The 14,826-nt window shown below is 36.4% G+C and overlaps 1 protein-coding gene and 1 long non-coding RNA gene across 2 annotated transcripts in view; one reads left to right on the forward strand and one right to left on the reverse strand.

The window, feature by feature from the left end:
• Positions 1–14,826, reverse strand: part of NRG1 (neuregulin 1) — a 993,276-nt gene that overhangs the window by 600,537 nt on the left and 377,913 nt on the right. The window lies entirely within an intron of this gene.
• On the forward strand, positions 102–863 carry LOC114233246 (uncharacterized). Its single transcript, XR_003619392.2, has 2 exons — positions 102–335; positions 734–863. It is a non-coding gene; the product is annotated as an uncharacterized LOC114233246 (long non-coding RNA).

The following is a 14,826-nucleotide window of genomic DNA, read 5'->3' on the forward strand; positions in this document are numbered from 1 at the left end:
ACATCCAGCATTCCACACATGCCCACTTCACAAAGACAAAGAATATGTCACAGTAATCTCTATCAGGGTTCCAACCCATAGCAATGAAGACAATTCTCAACTACACCATTAGGTTCAACAGGCAATAGGCACTTGGCCACATTTTTTGTTGTTGTTGTCAGAAAGGAATATGATTCAAGGGCACACCTGGCTATTGATACCCACAAATCTGTGTGAGGCCTCCACTCCTGTCATCATGGCATGAAACCCATTCCTCACCCTAGCCTGGTTGAAGAAGGGACTCAAGGGCAGAGTGTCAGGTTTATCCAGAAGTCTGCTTCTTAACACCAAGAGAGGTAAGGCCTTACACAGATCTGAGCTCATGGCTCTTAAAGAAATCCCCCAGGAACAAGTCTTGTTGATTTCCTATCCTCAACTCTGCCATCCCTCTGCTTGTCTTCCAATTGAGACTAGCTTGTTTGAGCCTTGGAATAGTCCATGGCTTCTATGCATGTCTCTGTTACATCTGTCACTCATTGCCATTTCCTCATATGATGCTATGGACTGAATGTTTATTTCCCCCAAAATTTATTTGTTAAAACCTAACCCCCAAGGGATGTTATTAGAATGGAGGGTCTTTGGGGGGAATTAGGTTTAGATGAGATCACGAGGGTAGATGGACGCCCCGTGATGGGATTAGTGTCCTTATAAGAAGAGAAAGAGACTAGATATTGCTCTCTCCCTGCCATGTGAGGACCGAGCAAGAAAGAAGATATCTGTCAACCAGAAAGTGGGCTTTCCCTAGACGCCAAGCCTGCTGGCACCCTGAGCTCCGACTTCCCAGCATCCAGGACTGTGAGAAATAAATGTTTGTGTTTAAGCCACCCATTCTATGGCCCATTTATTATAGCATCCCAAGCCAACTATGACATGTGGTAACCCAGTGTCTGGCTTTGACAACATCCCCTGATTTTACTTCCCAGGCTGAAACTTCCAGGTTCCTTCACCTTATAATCACCATTTTTGCAATCGCTAGTTCTATCAGAGCATGGTCATGAGCCATGTCACCGAGATAAAATATCTAAAGCATTTAGAGTAGAAACAAACATTAGCACTAAGCCTATCTTCCATGTTTTACAGAAGATGAAACTGTAAAGGTTAAGTGATTAACCCAACACCACAAAGTAAGTCATTAATGACTAGAACCCAGGACTTCTGACTCACAGAACAATGACCTAACATTAACCATGTCATACCATTCTTAGAAACCATACTCAGCAATGGATGGAAATCCAAGGAAGGTGTGTTAAATTTGAGTTTGGGAACAAATGACTCATCTTGTAGGTTCAGTTCTGTTCTGAGAAACTCTACAAGTTTGAAAAGGGTTATAGCTGATGTTTATAGAGAAATACATCCATGTTGTTTCATCTTTAAAAGTTTTTGCTAAACTTGTCATATTAAATTTGGATAGATGAAAAAAATGTTCTTTTTCTTTCCATTAAAGCCAATTAACCAAAGACAAATTAATTTCCACATTTCCTCAGTAATCATGGATGGAGAATACATAAAACATAGTAAATGTATTTGGGAGAAGAATATTTTTACCAAGTAAGATGTTTCAACCCAGTGGGTGTGGAGAAGAAAAGGATTTCCTGCTGTGTAAGGAGTCTTCTAATAGTCAAAGGCCTGGCAATCAGTTCCAAAGTTGAGGTTCACTCTCAGGGTCAAATATATGTGACTACAAAGTCCCTCTCCATCTGAACATTTCATTCCATGGGAGTCAGCTCGGCAAGGTCAGAAGCAGCCTGGCCATCATTATGAGCATTTTCATGGATTTTTTTTTAAGGCAAGAAAGTCTAAAGCCCATACATTCATAAAGCAAATCAACAGAAGAACTAAAGTTAAAACTCATATATTCTAATTTCATTTTTTGCCTTTAATTTTGGTCGTCATGAACATTTTTGGTGATTAAGTCATTTTTCCCCCCAAGGAATTTGGAGTTGCTCCATCAATTATATTGCTATGAAATCAGTCTGTACTTAAAAGGTACATCTAATATATGGCCCTTATGGAATAGGCTCATAAAATTTTACACTCATTTTTTTTATCACTTTCAGTTCTTATACTTCTGGCTTAAGAGCTGTCAAACATAGAAAAGAGGTGCTGACAGAAACTTACAAGTGCTATGATCCATTTCCCCCAACTGGCTGTGGCAGTTTCCCTAAGGGTTAGCCTGGATCAATCTGGCTGTAGGAAATAATTTTCCTTGATGATAATCCATATATTTTATAGTTAATAATGCTTTTCGAATCAGCTTGTTAATTATAGAATTTAGCTATAATTTTTTTTAAGTTCATGGGGCTGGAGTTCACTATATGCTATGCATGCTGGTAACTGAACTCCGCCTATGAAGACCACTGAAGGATGGCAAAAACTGTCAGGATTTAGTCAACAGCTAAACCATCACTGAGGGTGACTGCCAGCCAGGATCACAGGTCAATCACAGTCTAGGGGACAAGTGGTTTAAAAAAATATATATTTTATTGATTTTTTTACAGAGAGGAATGGAGAGGGATAGAGAGTTAGAAACATCAATGAGAGAGAAACATCGATCAGCTGCCTCCTGCACACCTCCTACTGGGGATGTGCCCACAACCAAAGGTACATGCCCTTGACAGGAATCAAACCTGGGACCTTTCAGTCTGCAGGCCAACGCTCTATCCACTGAGCCAAACCAGTTAGGGAGGGACAAGTGATTTTGACAGCCAGATGAAACCTTAAGACTCAGGACATTAGAAGTAGTTTGAGATTCACTTCCTGCTCTTCACTGTAGGACTTCTTGCACCAGGCCCCGGATTTCTCTCACATCTTGGCCTAACAAGTCTTCCTTCACAGCTTTATTGAAATCTTTGAGTGCAATTTTTCTTAGTTAAATGTTTATTTCATGACAAGATGCCATTTGTCCACTTAGAGTGCAGATGTATAATGATTAGACCATTACCAGGTGGACCATACATCCCGGTTTTCCCAGGATAATCTTAGTTCAAAGCCTGTTGTCCCAAGATAACTGGTAATATCTCCCCTTTTCATTCACACCAATTTTAACAATGCCTAAAAGTGTCCAATTACCTACCCCTAATGGCCATTTAGGTGGAGTTATCAAACACTGGTTACACTAACAATTTGATCATTGAAGATATTTTCCTTTCACTGAATATCATTTTGATCAAGGTCTCTTTCCAGACAGGCTAGTTGCAGCTGTATTGCTCTGGAGCTTCTTTTCTGTGTTCTATATTATTATTTCAGACTTCAATGATTTGCAATAAAACCTATGTAATTCCGTTTTCACATTTGATGCTCTTAACCAAGTGAAAAAATTGTCATGGTAATCAATGTAAATCTGACCATCTTTTGGATCATCTCAGCCTGGAATTACATTTGGAAGAAATATGAACCCGACAAGTAAAAATAACTAAAAAACATTTACATTTTTGCAGTGGTCTATAAAAAATATCATAAGCATAGCTTTTATTACATTTAGTGTAGCACATTCTTCTGCCTCTCTTCAGTGTATGGGACAACACTCTAACCACTAAGCAAAATGGCCAGTGGCTCAACTCTCTTATACATAGTATTTTCCCTCCCAGGGATTCAATAAGGAAAAGACTGTCCTCAAAGTATTTCATCTCAGCCTGATCCACAGTACCAAAACGTAGAGCAAGTTCAACTCTTGAGGGTTGCCAAAAGAATGCAACTGTAATCAGGGGTTTTTTATTAAAGAGATTATCACATGATTTTGATAAAACTAACAAGGATTGTGTCTGTGTTGAGCATAAAGACAGAACCAGAATAAAGGAACAGCACAGTTCTTTTAGTGAGACCTAAAGAATGGCTTCATGCAATCATTTAGAATGACATCAGTCAAGTGGTGAGAAAGGAAAGGGATTGTCAGTTAATTAGTACCTTCTAAACTTAGTGGAAAATGTCAAAATAGCTCTTCTGCTGCATACAACTCTGAAAGAAAGGTGTCAGAAAAGTGGGACCCAGAGATATTCATGCATACTCTGAGTTCACATAGCCCCCATAAGGAACATAAAACGATTGCTAAGTTCTCAGAATGTTGAATGCTTGAGTTGTAAGGTAGGAGGATTCCATTGGCCATGAGTTTTATTTAAGAAACAGACAAATTCTGAAGAAGGTAAACTTGCACATATATCCAGATATGTTTAATAAAATTTGCTCAAATTCTCTTCCTTAGAATCTAAAGTCAGTACAGGGCTCACAACCTTATTCCTATGCCTTCCTGATTTTCCAGAAATGTGATTTATTTCCTTCAAGATAAAAACCAAGTAATTTGAAGATTAATCAAGGTGCTTAACTTAGGAAGTAGCCCAAACCTGAAACTAAATTTCTCATCTACATGAGAAAGTCATCTGCAAATAAGAAGGGTAATAGAGGAAAATATAGAAACATATGAGGCAGAGAAGAAATGATATAAAAACATAATTAGAAAGACTTCTATTCAGTAGGTCCTTTTTTTAAAATAACCAAGGACACAATTTGACACTGGCCTATTATAAGTACTATGAAACTGAGTTTGGACCAAGGGTTACTGAATCTCACGGGACAATTCTCAATGATAATGAGGTAACAGGTGTGACCACATTCAGCCAGTCTCAGAGGTCCAACATAGGTAATAAGTCCTTAAAATAATTTTGTATCTGACCTTAGGTCCATTTGGAACAGTAATAACTTTAATGAAAGTAGAGATACTTTCATATCTGTTGACAAAATAACATAGGTATAGAGACCATTTACAGAAACTCCATACTCTTGAGGGTGACAATTCTTAAGGAAGATCACATGATAAAATTGTAGTTCAGTCTTACAATTATTTTTTATAATTTGTCCAAGAGCATTTCATTGTCTTTCTAGGGTCATGCAACTATGTTAATAGCTTTGGAAACCAAAACCTGGCTCCCAGGCTATTTGCAGTATGTTCTGTTGCTCTGTCACTTACAGAGCACACTGACAGCGAGATACATGGATTTTAGAGTACTTTAAACCAGAACAGACTCTAATTTACCCTTAATTTAGTGAATCATTTTACAATAAGTAATAATATTGCAATGGATTTTATTTATTGAACACCTACTACTTACAACATAAAAACCACAGAGTTTACATCATTAACCTGTTTTCTTTATAACAAATCTGATAGGTAATGCTACTATTATTCTCCATCCCTTGTTTCATGTAAAGAAACTGAGCATCAGGAAAGTTAAGCAACTTTCTCAAGGTAGTATGGAGAAATCAGACAAAACTTAAACCAAGGTTTTTCTAATTGCGAACATGGGGCATTATTCACTATATCATTCTGTGACATGTAAGATGTAAATAATAGGAGTGAAATACTGTGAGAGTAGTCTATTTAAACTACATCAGAAATGCCCACAGTATTTATATATAATTAATGAATAATTAAGTACAAATTAGACTTTTTCCTCATTCAAATACACAGTCTCAGGACCGATGAAAAGCAACAGTTTACAGGAGTGAATGTATATGAATAACCTAGTTTGGTATTATATGTGTCACATTACCTACTTTTATGCTGAGAAAATATTAACCTTTATTTTTCTGGAAACTTGATTTCTAAAACAAACAAAATAAACAAACAAAAATATTAATAGTCTTTGATTTGGAAATCTTGCAATGCCCATCAATTAGAATGTTTAATGTTTCTAAATGGCTAGAATAAAATAAAAAGTAACATTACTTTTAAAAATCAGACTTTTCATTTAGTATCCATCCAAATTAATGAAAATGTACTATATATAAAGGTTGAATTTTAGCCATTCAATGGTTGATATAGATTAAAAAATAATGTTCAACTATATTTAGTCATTGCTTCCCTACATTTTAGGATGTGGCAGGGTAGACAAAAACGAAGGCACTGATAAAGAAGTTCTTAGAATATTTAGGAGTATGATTTTAAAATAACTTAAAATAAGTATTTCAGATTAAAAACATTTGGACGAGTCGGAAGATATTTTTCAGTATATCCATGATCAGCATCCACTCTGTGGTTCCATATTATGAACCATCTTAAGGAATGCAGAGACAGAACTACCCAGTTTCTGCCCTCTGGGAAATTTACTCAATTTCTAGTCACTTGGTATAAAAAAAAAAAAACTAACAGCATTCTTTTGATCTTTTGCCTGCCACCATCCAAAGGTATTTTCCATTTTGCCTTTTTTATACAAGTTTTACTCATTGGTCAGTGTTTAAACTGTTTTTGTCATCTCCAGAAAATATTTTGTATCTTCCTGTCGTATGTCTTGCCTGCCTTTTTATCTCTCATCTCATACAGCCCACATTCCAATACCATTAGATGCATAAGTAGAGCATTCTAGAACTAATAGGAATTTTATAAGATCATCTACTACAACTTTCTCATCCTAGTGATGAGTTTATTGAGGTTCCGAGAGGATAAATAACTTTTGCAACATCACATGCACAGCGAGCAGCTGAACAGACTTTACCAGCAAGTGTTCTCTCTCAATGCCAGTGGCTATAAACAGCTCCTCTCACACCACGATATTTATGTGCAAGGCAGCCTGAAATAGTGTCAAGAGCACGCACTCTGGAGTCAAGCTGCTAGGGTTCAAATCTTAACTCCCCACCCTGATATTTCTATTACTTTGGTCAACAAATCAATGTTTATTGCCATCTCTGGACTGTGGAAAGAGTTTATGTTTCATTTAGCCATTCTATCTTGAACAATTTTTGTAATAGACTAATTGCTAGGGTCAGGCTCTGCCAGGTGCTAGAAAAGCCAGGAGAAAGAGTCATAACTTCAGGCTTTAGGGAGGAGTCAGGCATCCCAAAGCATCCAAAAAAAAAAAAATCACATCGCTGCATGAGAGGTAGCATAAAAGAGGTGCACCAGAAGAACAACAGCAGTGAAGAGGCGGGGAAGGCAGCCAGGTGTACCTGGGAGTTCGGGGGTGCTTCACAGAGGAAGCAGCACTACAGTGAGGCCCTCAACAATGGGTATCACCCCAGGGTTGAGCATCGCCCCTGACACAGAATTGCACACAAGGCAATGGTTGCTACATGGATAAGTGGAATTTATCTTCCCTGGGCTAGACTAGGGGAAAACAGACACTTGAGAGAAATACAGGAAGAAGGCATGTCTCTCTATGTGATGTTCTCTTGAACTCTTTAAAAAGAGCCCTCTCTTATGCAAACAATGGCCACTATTGAACTCTCCATGAGGCTGTCCGATTGTGTGAGGCGGCAGAGCCTCCCGCAGGTCTATGCATATAATGCTGGTCAAAGTGAGACAAAACTGTTCCCCCCAAATCGGAGGTCTGAAGAAATAGTTAATATACCGTTCAGACTCCAGAAGATCCTATGTACTCAGCAGCAAGACAAGCCCAGGGATAGACCCCCTGCGGTTGCATCTGAACAACACCCCTGAAGCACCTTTCCCAGACGGTTAAGTTGGCTGCGCTCCGAAGGAAGGTTTGGTGTCACATGCACACCTCCTGTCAAGCAAACTCTAGGGCAGATGCAGGAGTGGACTCTAAATATCGCAGAAAGGACCTTTCCCTTTAAAAAGGTCACCGCACAGAACACAATAAAACTGTCTAGTCTAGCATGCTCTTCTTCCAACCGGCATGCTTCACAAGTGCAAGAGCCCAGGGCACACCTGGCTAAGAGGCTTTCGGAATTTCCCATTCTCTTGGGTACTCATATATCTGTCATGTAACGGCATTTTCTGAGAATTCTGTTCTCTGTTTTTGTTTTGGCTAGATTTTACTTTTAAAAATTCTCCCTGTGATTTACATTTTAATGTGACACAACATGGAGAATGGCTCATATTTCTCACCAGCGACAGAGGCCTTCTCTCTACGCTCTCCTACAGAGCAGGACTTTCCCAAAAGTTCACCTGGCCAACAGCTACTCTTTCTGCCTCTTTCCTTTACCTGCCTAGCTATGTGCATTCACTAAAATCAAATGAATGGAAATGTGACTTTCCTAGTTTTGAAAGGAGAAAAAAGGTAAGTCAGTTACTAGTAGACAATTGAGAGCCTAAGTTCGCTGTGATTCATGGGTACCTACAGTGCTTATTTTAAAACATCACCAGTGAAAGAGTAGGTGACATACAATACTACACATGACAAACTAGTGTAAGGATTAAGATATATCTTTGCAGATCACAAGAAAAAGGGAGCAAGCCTGAAATTGTCTATAGTTGTTAGATGTTGTAGCATCTTGGGGGCAAATGTGCATATATCAGGTAAGTAAAGAAAGTTCAGAAAATATTGTAATCATAAAATGATAATATTGAGATCTAGGTGTGTGAGGCAGGAGGAATTCCAAAGATTAGGAGTTATTACACACTCAGAGATAATACAATAGCAGAGGGCAGTATGCAAATAAATTTAAAGAAAGTACTTTATATCCTAAAAAAAATAAAATTAAAACAAAACACAAAGAATGGAGAATTCATTAATTTTTAGATTTAGTGAAACTTAAGGTAATTATTATGGTTCAAAAAGACAATACATTTTTGTCTCTACTCCTTTCAGAGATTCTATGAAATATTTATATATTAAATGTATTAATATATTTATATTAAATATATATTATTCATAATACATGTTATTTATAATAAATATATTATTTACATAACATAAATGTAATTTATAGCAATAAAATAAATATAATCCATAGGAAAAAGAGGGATACATGCATAACAGTCAAGAGGGGGGTGTTGTGGTGGTGATGATGCAGGGAGAAGATGGAAAGGAACTATTAGAAAAACAGGCAGAGGAAGCCACAGTCCAAAACATGTGCTACAGTGACTACAGAATTGGTGAGGATGTTGACACAGGAATCTCAGAGTCTAAGGGGGAAAAATGAAAGCTATAACTGAAAATATAACCCAATATAAGTTCTGTATATGAAACAGCTATGTATACTGTTATCTTCTTCTGCACATCTTCTCCATTCTCAATCTCAGGAAACAAAAAGCTGGATTAATCCCAAGCAAATCACCATCATCATCATCATCCAAAATACAAAACAAACAAAAGAAAAATTAATGCAAAGAAGGGTGCTTCTCTAAAACACTTGAATACATTACCATGGGAAAAAGATTTTAGTTAGGTGTTCTCATGTGAGAACAACAATTTTGTCATTATCTTATGGTAGAGACCCATTAATGCCAAATCACCACTCATTATCTTAATGTGTCTTTTATTCCCAGATTGCCATTTCTCCGGATAGAAATGTTAAGGTTTAATGATTCTATAAGAACAACAACAACAAATCCCCACAGCAGTCAGTCATTTTCCCCCTCTACTAACCAGACAATCAAGCATATCACACTTATCAGGCAATCCAGCAACATTATGGGTAATGACGAAGATAGACAAGCTGGAAAACACAGATAATTTAAAAAAAACAAGAAAAAAACACACCTCTGATAAACTTAGACAAATTGGAGAAGCTATTAAAACCAAAAATAAAAACAGAAGGCTTTCAAATGGAATAATTAAAATAGAGAACAAGAAAGATAACTTAGAAATTAAACCATGATTTTTGACATAAATGAGTATAATAGAAAGACTAAGGACACAGCCAAGGAACTCACAAATACAGACTAAGCTATAAAGACAGATATCATAAGGGAGGATAAATCTGCAAGATCTAGAAAACACAAAAGGAGAAGAAAGAATATGAAGGAGGAAAATTATTAAATAAATGATAGAAATAAATTCCCCTCAGCTGAAGCAACCCATACATCTACAAAGAAGTCTCAGTGAATGCATAAGTTCAAAAATATCCTCCAAAAAAAAAGTGAGTCACTGAAAACATTTAAGAACCTAAAATAATGAGATGTTCCTAAAAGCTTTTTAAAAAATCTTTATTGTTGAAAGTATTACATATGTTCTACTTTTTTCCCTCATTGACTTCTTCTAGCCCACCCCCACCCCCCACCCCAGGCCTTCACCACCCTACTGTCTGTGAACCTTGGTTATGCATATATGCATACAAGTTCTTTGGTTGATCTCGTCCCCATCCTAAAAGTTTTTAGAGATAAATCAGAACCAGACAGCCTGGTAACCAAGTTCTTGTCAATATCAACAATTTTCCAGAGGAAAACTCATTTCAACCTAGAATTCTATGCTCAAAGTATCACACAAATACGAATGTGTGCAAGAACCAGAATATTTACCTCCCATATTCCTTAGGCAGTTACTTCATGATGTATTATAATAAAATGAGATGAAAAGACAAGCAATAGAAAGATATTCAAACAAGAAGAACAATAAAATGAAACCCAGGATGTCAGCTGTGCATCAGTTCTAAGAGCTAGGAGCCCAGGAAAGGGGAAGATTCTAGGAAGATTCGTGGGGGCGAGGAAGGGCAGACCAAAAGACTGGTGATATGAAAGAGAGTAAAAAATATATGAAGCTATGATAAAGATAATTAGAATAAAATAAATGAGGCTTAACCTTAAGCAATTGATTCAATGTAAGAAAGAAATTTTCAGTGAATGAGAGGTGATGACATTGGATTATAAAAGCCAAAAAAAAAAAAAAAAAAAAAGAAAAGAAAGAAAGAAATCCTAACATTATGCAGTCAAAATAATGTTAATACTGTTTATTCTTCTACATTTAAAGTTAACCTTTGTACAAAGACTTGGTTGTAATATTAGTATAAATTGAAACAATATAAACACAGAAAAAGAGTGGTTGACAGAATTAGGATCAGAAATGAGAGAGAAAAAGTTGGGGAGAGTATGTGGGATTAAGATCCTCATTTTATCTCATGAGGAATAGAGTGATGCAAATTACCAGAATAAGAAAACAGCTTTAAGGATTCTACCTAAAGCTTACAATTATATTACAGTTACATGAATACAAGGAGAAGAATATTAGTAAAAGAAGTAAAGGAAAGTACAAGTGAGCAAAAGTCCATCTTCCAAATTTCAGAATAAATTGTCTAAATCTGATACGTCAAGATATTGCGTACTCTACCAGATGACTCAAAATAAGAACCAGTAAAAATTTAAAATAATAATAAGACACCTCTAGGGAGTAAGAATGGAATTGAGAAAAGTGGACTAGAAGACTCTTCTCAACAGCAAAATTGTGGTGCTACTCAATATATGTATTGGTATGTAATATGTTTATAGTAAAAAATATGTACTTGTATGTATAACACTATTTACTAGTATAGTAATTATTGAGTGTTTTTGTGTGCAACACATGTATTGTACCAGGCATAAAATGAGATCCTTATTTAATTTATAGGCTGTGTATGAATTTTCTACATGGGGCTTTATAGAGAGAAGGAGCTTTTATATATGTATGAACACTTCTCTTGAGTTATGACTTTCAGTTCCTGGAGTTTTTCTTCTTCTTTCCCTATCAAGGTTTATCATTATTAATTAAATAATCAAGGTTAAACATAGCCCTTCCCTGTGTTTCTTTTCTTTTAATGAAAAAACTCTAAAAAGGTATAAATACTGGGAACATGAGGTTATCATTCACGAAAAGACAACCCAAAGAGGGAAGGTGAGTAGCCATAAAGATATTTTGTTTATTTCACAATTTCAATAAGGTCCTTTTTCTTCATAGACTTTTAGTTTTAGAACCCAGTAAGCACTTCGTTTCTGCTTACACAGAAAAAGTGAAAAGTTCAAAACAACTGAACTGATACTTAACCCAATGACCTAGAGGACAGGGCATGTTTATCAAATGAGTCTCTTGAAGTTGGAAGTTTAAGAAACATGGAGGGGCCAGGTGGGGAGTGGTAAAAGTCTCTCACCATGAAACATTTCACTCAGCTCTCTTGATGTATCTTGTTTTGACAAATTCACAACCAGTGGTCCATATTAATGAGGTGGCAATTAAATCACAAGCCAAGTCAGAAGCTGAAGGATGATTTTAGGACAAATGTTTACCGTTCCAGGCCATGTGCAAACCTTTGAACCTTTTTAAAGTTCAAACATGTAGGACACCATGTAAAGCACCAGGCCTTTCCCCAGTGTAGAGCTCAATACAAAATAAATAAATGAAAAAAGAAAATCAATAACCTATCAAGTACAATGTCATTATGTACTAACAGCTTCAAAACTGAATGTTATCTTAATTTTTGCATATAAACATACTCTGTACAGAGATCTATTCTCAAAAGTTTAAGTGCTTGTCATATTGGATTAGAAAAAGAAATTGATCATATTTGGTCATGGGTCAAAGATATTGTAATTATTCTGATGTTCACTCTTTATTCTGAACAAGCAGACATCTTTGGAGATGGTACTTGGAAACCATATTGGGTGACCTTTTTTATATATATGCAGTTGTGTTAGGAGCTAGCAGAAGATTATGGAGCCATTCCATGAATGCTTCCAGAAGATGAGAAGAGAGTCCACTCATTCATGCTAAAAAAGTACCCTCATCCCCCAAATCATCTCAATCTATTTACTATAACACAACAAAACACAACCTAACAAAACACAATCTAACAAAAACACAACCTAGTTTTTTACTACTTTGGGATTTATTTTTTCAAAACAAGCCTTCTTTACATTTCAATTTGCATTAAATACCAAAGGCAGAGAACACTATTATGTCCCTTGGTTCTCACAATTCTGCCTCCTTTGCCATTTCGGGAAATGTAATAAACAACTAGAAGTGTTTTCATTGCCAGTGAGCTGCAACTAGTTGATTTCCAGGATTCAAAAATAAAGGATATGATTAAACAAATGTGGGATTAGACCAATAAACTACATATCTTTGATCTGAGTGTTTGGAAATAATCCAAATGCCTATAAAGATTATATAGAAGTAATCTTAGGGCTACAGGGCTGAAATGTAATTGAGGTTGGATGAATCAATACTATGTTAGATAAAAGCCCAACATTGTCCTTTTTATATTGGAAAGAGATAGTTGGTAAACAAAAGCATAGGAAAAGGAAAGGCAGAAAACAAACACGCATTGTCCATTCTGATTATAGGGACTAATTCAGTAGTTTTCTTGGCAAAGTCAGCCTGGTAGAGGGGGGAATGCCAAACCATCTTAGTTGGAATACAAAACATAAGATTGATTCATCCCCATTGTTTTGAACCCATATTCTGCAGCAAGTTTCAGAAAAATTGGCATCCCATGTCACTAATTGACAAGGAGAGGATCGATTTATCAGGCCAACTCAAGTAATGTTCTCATCAGATGTGTTTCTCATTGTAAATTAATAATTTGGCATTGTGAGTATAATTTAGATCCCCCTGCTACTGGGTGATGGAGAGAGAATTCTGTGAACTATTGTTGACTTGAGCACAACCGCCTGTTTCATAGCTCTCTTCATCACTTGGCATTCTCGTTGGCCTGTAATACAATATGTGAACTGTGTTAACATGAATCTGATTCTGAGAACAGAACCACCTCTACCTAGTCTATTAACAAAATTAAAAAACAAAACAAAACTGTCTTAGCCTGCAGTCCTGAGGGATTATGAACTTGTGTTTTGTCACCAAGGAAAATACCACCATGAGTGGTCATCCCAGCAGCCAGCACCCAGGAAGCCTTCCAGTTTCTGAGCTTACCTTTGAGTTAAAAGATACAAGAAATAAGTACATCTCAAATAGCCAAGAGAACATACAGCTATTCAAAGCCAGAAAATGGGTCAAAACATGCAGTATGTCTTCCCATGAGTTTTGTGACAAGAAAGAGGAAGAGAAGTGAAAAATATGGACTCAGTTTATATAATTTGCTGAATGTGTTATAGTAACTTTAGTTTCTATATTTGTTTTCTGAGCAATTATTTATCATACTATAATCCCTAAAACAGCAGCTAGATTTTTAATGGGATTACCTGTGAAGAAATAGAGTGGGGATGCAGAGCTTAGTCAAGGTCAGTATACACAGACCTTTAATAATAATAGATCTAGTATATTGATTCCCAGGGTGAAAGGACTTAATTTTGAATGGAGCTGACCAGCAACAGAAAATTCTTACAATTAGCATATCAAATAGATATTGAAATATATTGTATACAGAAACTTTTTTCTCCTTAGAGTTCAAATGTTACGCACAATATATATTTATTTGTCTCAAAACTATCACAAATTGTATCTTTATCCCAAAACTTTTGAGGAAGAATAACAACATTCCAGCCAGTGAGTCCAAAACATGGAAGTTGAAGCTTCTTTTGGAAAAAGATCTGCTTTTTTTTGAGAGAAATGGTTGCTTTTGAGTCAGTAGGCAGCTGAGTTCAGCTTTTCCTTAGGGATTAGAGAGAGCAGACAAAGAAGCCTCGGGGCAGGTGATGCCATTTCCTTGATAGATCACAATTTCTGATTACTTTTTGCCTAAATTACCCAGTGAATTGCCATGGTGTAGTACTGACCAATAAGACAGCAACAGCCCCAATAGCCCCAACACCACAACCAACAGATAAATCAGAGGAGAGAATGGAACTTCAAAAACTTGATCAAATTTTCTCTGGTTCTGCTCACAACTTCCAAATGTCATCATCTAAATGTTTTTAAAATATGTTAATATATGCTTAAAGCTTGTTAGTAACTGCAGGCCATATCTATTTCCCCCTTGAAGGATTTTTATTGAATTTATTGTTACATGCAATTGACCCTTCACTTAATAAGTACTCACTCATTCAAAGTGCTAGGTAAACGTTTGGTCAACACCCTTGGGGATTCCAAGATAAAGACATTGACCACTGCCCTCAAAGAACCGAAGTCATATTTTGTGTGCTAATTACCACCACTGGTATGGCATTTTATTAGACTGCTGGACAAAGAGTAA

Source organism: Eptesicus fuscus, chromosome 8 (genome assembly GCF_027574615.1).
Source record: "Eptesicus fuscus isolate TK198812 chromosome 8, DD_ASM_mEF_20220401, whole genome shotgun sequence".
Lineage (NCBI taxonomy): Eukaryota > Metazoa > Chordata > Mammalia > Chiroptera > Vespertilionidae > Eptesicus > Eptesicus fuscus.